The sequence below is a fragment of the Zingiber officinale genome, chromosome 3A (assembly GCF_018446385.1).
Source record: "Zingiber officinale cultivar Zhangliang chromosome 3A, Zo_v1.1, whole genome shotgun sequence".
NCBI lineage: Eukaryota > Viridiplantae > Streptophyta > Magnoliopsida > Zingiberales > Zingiberaceae > Zingiber > Zingiber officinale.
Window position 1 is genome coordinate 2,735,692 of NC_055990.1, and position 7,083 is coordinate 2,742,774.

Here is a 7,083-nt window from a genome sequence, read left to right on the forward strand (position 1 = left end):
TGGCCGGCCATTGTATGGATAAAGAGGAAGTTTTATTTAATTCTTCCCAATTAATTCATGTCAAGGAAAGTTAAGGAAATTTTATTATAATTAAATTTCCTTATTTGCCAAAGCTAAGGAATATAAAAGAGGGGGTTGGAATGCCTTCATGAGACACAACCTCTATTATTCTCTCCCTCTTTTCCTTGGTGTTGTGGTCGGCCATCCTCTCTCCCTCTCTTCCTCTTTGTGGTGGCCGAAACCTTCTCTTGCTTGGAGCTTTTGTGGTGGCCGGATACTACTTGGAGAAGAAGAAGAAGAAGGAGAGAAAGCTTTCATCCCTTGGAGTTTGGTTGGCGTTTTTTCTTCATCCTTGGTAAAGCTTTTGATTTGGCCGAACCTAGCAAGGAGGAGAAGAAGGTGCTTTGGTGGTCCTCATCTTGGAAGATCGTTGCTCACACAACGTCCGAGGTTAGAAGAGGAATACGGTAGAAGATCAAGAGGTCTTTCTAGAAGGTATAACTAGTATTTTTCCTTTCCGCATCATACTAGTTATTTTTGGAAATAATACCAAATACAAGAGGCATACGATTTTAGTGTTTCGAATTTGTTTTCGATGTAATGTTCTTTTGTTTTTCTTTTCCTTGTGATTTGATTGTTCTTTTCGGTTGACCTAATGTTATTTTAGGAAATTAAATATTAGCTTTCCTTAAAAGGTTTTGTCTAGTCGGTGGTGGTTGCTCCCATATCCAAGAAGGTCATGTGTCTTGCCACGTCAGTACTGGGAACCAATTATGGAAATTAATATTTAATGGAATTAATAACCTAGGTGATTTAGATCGAACGTGTTAAGTTCCGCAGGAGATCCAAGTCAAAACATAAAAGAACAAATAGATTAAATTTGGATCAAACGTGTTAAGTTCCGCAGGCGATCCAAGTTTAATTTAAAAGAACGCATGGTAGCTAAGAAAAAGGTTCAGACCTTTGTACAAAATTTTTGTACAGTGGAACCATTAGGTTTTCCGAGTAGCAACCAACATATAGTCCTAAAGACTAGAAGGTCATTGTTAACACCAATGCCCAGTTTTTAGAAGATGACTATATAATGGACCACAAGCTCAGTAGCAAAATTGTTCTAGAAGAACTTAGAGAGGACACGTCTACTTTAGTACCAACAGTACAAGATGAAGTACCACAAGAGACTGCAACACGTGTCACACATGATACACAACCACCGACAGTGTCTCGTCGTAGTGGGAGGGTTGTAAGGCAACCTGAGAGATTCATGTTTTTGGGAGAGTCTTCAGACTTGATCCCGGGAAAACATGAACCTGATCCCCGGACATATGACGAAGCACTCCAAGATATAGATGCAGTATCTTGGCAAAAGACAATGAATTCAAAAATAGAATCTATGTATTCTAATAAGATCTAGGAGCTTGTAGAACCACCTGATGGTGTAAAAGTCGTTAGATGCAAGTGGATCTACAAAAGAAAAGAGGGACAGACGGGAAGGTAGAAACCTTCAAAGCAAGGCTTGTTGCGAAAGGATACACTCAGAAAGAGAGAATCGATTATGAGGAGACCTTTTCGCCGGTAGTCATGCTTAAGTCTATTCGGATACTCTTATCCATTGTCGCTCATATGGATTATGAGATTTGACAAATGGATGTTGATCCGACGGTTAGAACAGGGGACCCCCATTTTGAGGGGTCAACGCCACGTGGCCGACCGGAAAAGGAGGGGCCAACCTCCCGGTCGGCCGATCGGTAAATAACCAATGGGAAAAGGCGCCCCGACCGGCGTCGGGGTTCCGGCGCTCGATTGAATAGTAACGAAGGGCCGAGCGGAAGTCATGCTCGACCGTAGACATAAAAGTAACATACTGCTAGCAGTCCCCACATAGCACCTTACCGAGGATCTCTCCAGCATACCGATGCATATGGAGGGCCGGACGTGATGTGAGTGCCGGCCGGCTGGACAGGAGATGAGGGCCGGCCGGCCGGAAGCCCTGGCATGTAGTAGAGAGAGAAGGACAATGAACATCTTATGATAGCTGTCAAGTCCTATGACTAGGTCATACTCCAAATCTGGCGGTAAGGTGTTATGCTGTCCCATCGAAGACGTGCTTGGACTGTAGCAGTATGACGTCAGGTAAGCTTTCTGACAGACACATACCGAGGTATGGGCTACGGACACATATGTGCCTCGGTGGGCGTGCAGGAGCTCTTTCACCGCTCTATATAAAGGGTCCTCACCCTTCGCCGGAGGTACGCATTCTACAAGCTTGGGAGCCACCCTTTTGTTGTCCGTTTACTTGACTTGAGCGTCGGAGGGTCGCCGCCGGGAACCCCTTCCCGGCCCGACTTCTTTGCAGGTTCGTCGGAGTGCCGTCCGACCGGCCGAAGATCTACGTCAGCGACTCGGAGAGCGCCCCGTGCCCAGCGTCCGTTGATTCAGCATTCGGACAGGATCAGTCTACATTTAGTTGTAGTTGTTCAATTAATTTATATTGTAGATAACATAGTATGTGGTGTCACATGCAGAAGATAATGTTATCAGTACCTTATAAATTATAAACAGTAGCTCACGACCAAAATGGAAAGGAACAAACCATTAGAAGGTCGTAGTGTAATTAGGTATTAGTTTATCTTGACTATATAATTACACTAGTACACTCAGAGTGTATTGAGTAGGACCATTTGAGGTCGTTTCTTTTATACTGACTTTATAAAGGAACAAAGACCTCAGTTATTATGGAAGTGTGTGCTCTTAATCCTAATATAATAACAAGCACATATATTTGATATTTATTTCTTTAATTTATCAATGGGTGAGATTTAGTTCGATGAATCAATAAACCCGATAAGTTGGGAAATGGTATCACTTATAGTGTGTGTTGTTGATTATAGAAGGAAGCGTGTCCTAGAGATACTAGGTTGATAATGTCCTCAAGAGGAGCTCATAAGGATTGTCATGTTAAACCCTGCAGGTGGACTTAGTCCGACATGACGATAAGGTTGAGTGGTACTACTCTTGGACTAAGATATTAATTAAATGAGTTGTCAGTAACTCACTTAATTAGTGGAAATTCGATATCTTAAACACAGGGAGACTAACACACTCATAATAAGAAGGAGCCCAAAAATGTAATTTGGGATTGGTGCGGTAGTTCAATAATAGTTCTCTAGTGGAATGAATTATTATTGATAAAATTAAGTTGTGTGTTCGGGGCGAACACGGGATGCTTAATTTTATCGGGAGACCAAAACCAATTCCTCCTCTCGGTCCCTATCGCAGCCTCTTATTTATAGAGTATTATACCCACCTATACCCACCTTCTATATCCACCAATAAGGGGCCGACCAAGCTAGCTTGGGAACCAAGCTAGGGCTGGCCTAGGTATAAGATTGGGTGGCCAGCCCTAACTTGAACCCAAGCTAGTGGGGGCCGGCCAAATTAAATTAAAAAAGAAATTTAATTTTAATTTTTATTATGTGGAAGATATAATTTATTAAAGAGAATTAAAATTAAAATATCTCTCTTGTAAAAGATCTACAAAAGATTAAAGAAAGAGATTAGATCTCTTTCCTTATTTGTAGATTGGTGAGATATTTTATTTTCTCTTTAAAAATTATTCACATGTTGTAAAATTAAAATTATAGAAATTTCTTTTTTATCAACCATGAAGAGATTTGAAGAGAAATTTTATTTTTTAAAATTTCCGGAAACAAATTAGGAAGTTTTAATTGTTGATTGAAACTTGTCCAATTTTGTTTCCATTGATGTGGCCGACCATAAGATTTCAATTGGGGAAATTTTATTTTATTTTTCTCAATTAAATTATGTCAAGGAAATTGAGGAAATTTTATTGTAATTAAATTTCCTAATTTGCCTAGGCCAAGGAATATAAAAGAAGGGGTGAGGGTGCCTTCAAGAGATAACCTTTATTATTTTCTCTACCTCTTTTCCTTGGTGTTGTGGCCGGCCATCATCTCTTCTCCTCTTCCTCTTTGTGGTGGCCGAAACTCTCTATTGCTTGGAGCTCTTGTGAAGGCCGGATACTACTTGGAGAAGAAGAAGAAGAAGGAGAGAAAGCTTGCATCTCTTGGAGCTTGGTTAGTGTTTTGATTTTCTTCCTTGGTGAAGCTTCTTTCTTTGTGGCCGAACCTAGCTAGGAGGAGAAGAAGGTGGTTGGTGGTTTCTCATCTCGGAAGATCGTTGCCCACACAACGTCCGAGGTTAGAAGAGGAATACGATAGAAAATCAAGAGGTCTTTCTAGAAGGTATAACTAGTAGTTTTTCCTTTTCTGCATCATACTAGTTATTTATGGAAATAATACCAAATACAAGAGGCTTACGTTCTAGTATTTCGAATATGTTTTTCGATGTTGTGTTCTTTTGTTTTATTTATCCTTGTGATTTGATTGTTCTTTTCGGTTAACCTAAAGTTATTTTAGGAAATTAAATATTAGCTTTCTATAAAAGGTTTTGTCTAGTCGGTGGTGGTTGCTCCCATATCCAAGAAGGTCATGTGCCTCGCCACGTCAGTACTGGGAACCGATTATGGAAATTAATATTTAATGAAATTAATAACTTAAGGCGATTTGGGTCGAACGTGTTAAGTTCCGCAGGAGACCCAAGTCAAAACCTAAAAGAACGAATAGATTAAGTTTTGGATCAAACGTGTTAAGTTCCGCAGGCGATCCAAAATTTAATTTAAAAGAACACATGGTAGCTAGGAAAAGGTTCAGACCTTTGTACAAAATTTTTGTATAGTGGAACCTCTAGGTTTTCCGAGTAGCAACCAACAAGCTCTCCACCTCATTCTCTCCTTTGTCGTGCAACTCCTGCTCGGCAGAGTGCCTATGATAGTGATCGGGTGTCACTCAGTTCGTCGTGACCACCAATTCTTGGTGGGGTTCACGGTCAGGCCGTTGTATCCTGGGGAGCAGACGACCCGAGTAAGCTTCGAAGCACAGCCGGAGGTGAGGACGAATTTGTTTCAAGGAAACTGCGACTCTTGCATGCCTCGGTCAGCCCACCCTGTGCTTGGCCGACCTGCCCCGCTCGGCCGATCTGCCCTCCGATCGGCTGACCTGCTCGCTCGGCCGATCCGACCTGTCCTCTCGGCCAATCCACCCTCCGCTCGTTCGATCCGCCCTCCGCTTGGCCAATCCGCCCTCCGTCGACCGATCTGCCCTCCGCTCGGCCGATCCACCCTCTATTAGGCCGAATCGCCCGCTCGGCAACACAGATCTAGTGCTTGGCCGATCTGCTCGCTCGGCAACATAAATCTGGTGCTTGGCTGATCCGCCCTGTGCTTGGCCGACCTGCCCTCTTGACCGATCCGCCCTCCGCTCGACCGATCCACCCTCTGCTCGCCCGATCCGCCCTCTGCTTGACCGATTCACCCTCCTCTCGGCGGACTTGCCCGCTCGGCTGATCCACCCTCTGCTCGACCGATCCGCCCTCCTCTCGGCCGACATGCCCGCTCGGCTGATCCACCCTCCGCTCGGTCGATCCGCCCTCTACTCGGCCGAACCGCCCGCTCGGCAACACAGATCTGGTGCTTGGTCGATCCGCCCGCTCGGCCACATAGATATGGTGCTTGGCTAATCCGCCCTGTGCTTGGCCGACCTTCCCTCTTGGCCGATTTGGCCTCTCGGCCGACCCACCCTCCGCTTGGTCGACCTGCCCTCTCGGTCGATCCACCTGCTCGGTAGCACAGACTAGCGCCTCAACTGATCTTCTTGCTTGACAATTCTTCGGCTCGTAGCAGAAATCAACCCCTACTGATAGCCTGAGATTATCCGCTCAGGTTATCTTGATTGTAAGTTAAATTTAATTAAAACAATTTAAATTCAACTAATATCCTGTATATCTATGATAATAAATTATTTATATCTAATATTATATAATTAAAATTATAGATGATAACTTGGATCCAATAACACATATTGAGAAGCTCGCTGAAGACATCAATATCTTTTCCTCTGAATTTTGACACTTTAAAAGTTTGAATTAACGCTAAATGAACATTGTCGTGCCTTCAGTATTTATTATTACATCAATCACTTTTTGGCCATTAAATTACGCTTTTTTAGCTAAAACATTAAATATTATTACAAGCTAAAATTTGCACGATTCTAAAAAAAAATGAACTAGGACATTTGGAAGGGTCGTATAGGAATATGTATCCAACATATGTACAGAGTAATAAATCTCTATATAAATTTTTTTTATTCTGTACATCCGATTAGTGTATACTCCTAGATAATCCGAACGTCTCTATTTTTAAAAATAAATTTGGACATCCAGGAGAAACTCCGAACATCTGAACATGTGAGAATTGCTCAGGAATATTCACATGTACAAACTAACCACCTCTATATAAACTTTTATTAATTTATACATCCATTCGATATATATTTTTTGGATGATGTTCATGTGTCTGGACGTCCCGATTTCCACCAATAAATTTTTTAAACCGTAAATATATTAATTTTTTCTTGTCCGCACCTCTAAATAAATTGGGCATAAAAAACTAAGTACAACTATGGATAAAAATACACTGGACACGTGTAACGTCTTTTAGCCGTTGGCGGGGCTGGACGGCTCCTCTCATTCGGCTACGGCTGGAGATTCATCGGCGTTTACATTTATTGCGGATTTGCCGGTCGGTAGATGTGACCATTCCGGGCAAGGATTCAGGGACCGATCCAAATCAAAATTTGGCACCGAGCGTATTTTAAATGCTAATAGGGGTTGGCGGAATCCAACGGCGCAGGATGCGGTTGGGTTGGATCGCCAACCCTACCCACCGTTGATTTGGCATCAGTCAGTGGTCCGTTCGGCCGGCCGACCAGCAGCTCCCGTCGCGGAAATGTCCAGCTCATCGGGTGGTCCCACCGCGGACGGTAGCTCCGGATTTGATTCCAAATTCATAAAAATTGGACGAGGGAGACACTCCAATTTGTCCGCTGCTGCCTCTTCTCTTTCTTCCTCTGCTTTTAACACTTTGGTCCCTGTTGTATTATTATATTATATATTTCAGTACGGACTCGTCTTTTTTCCGGATCCGCCTCTTTTCACTATATAAAG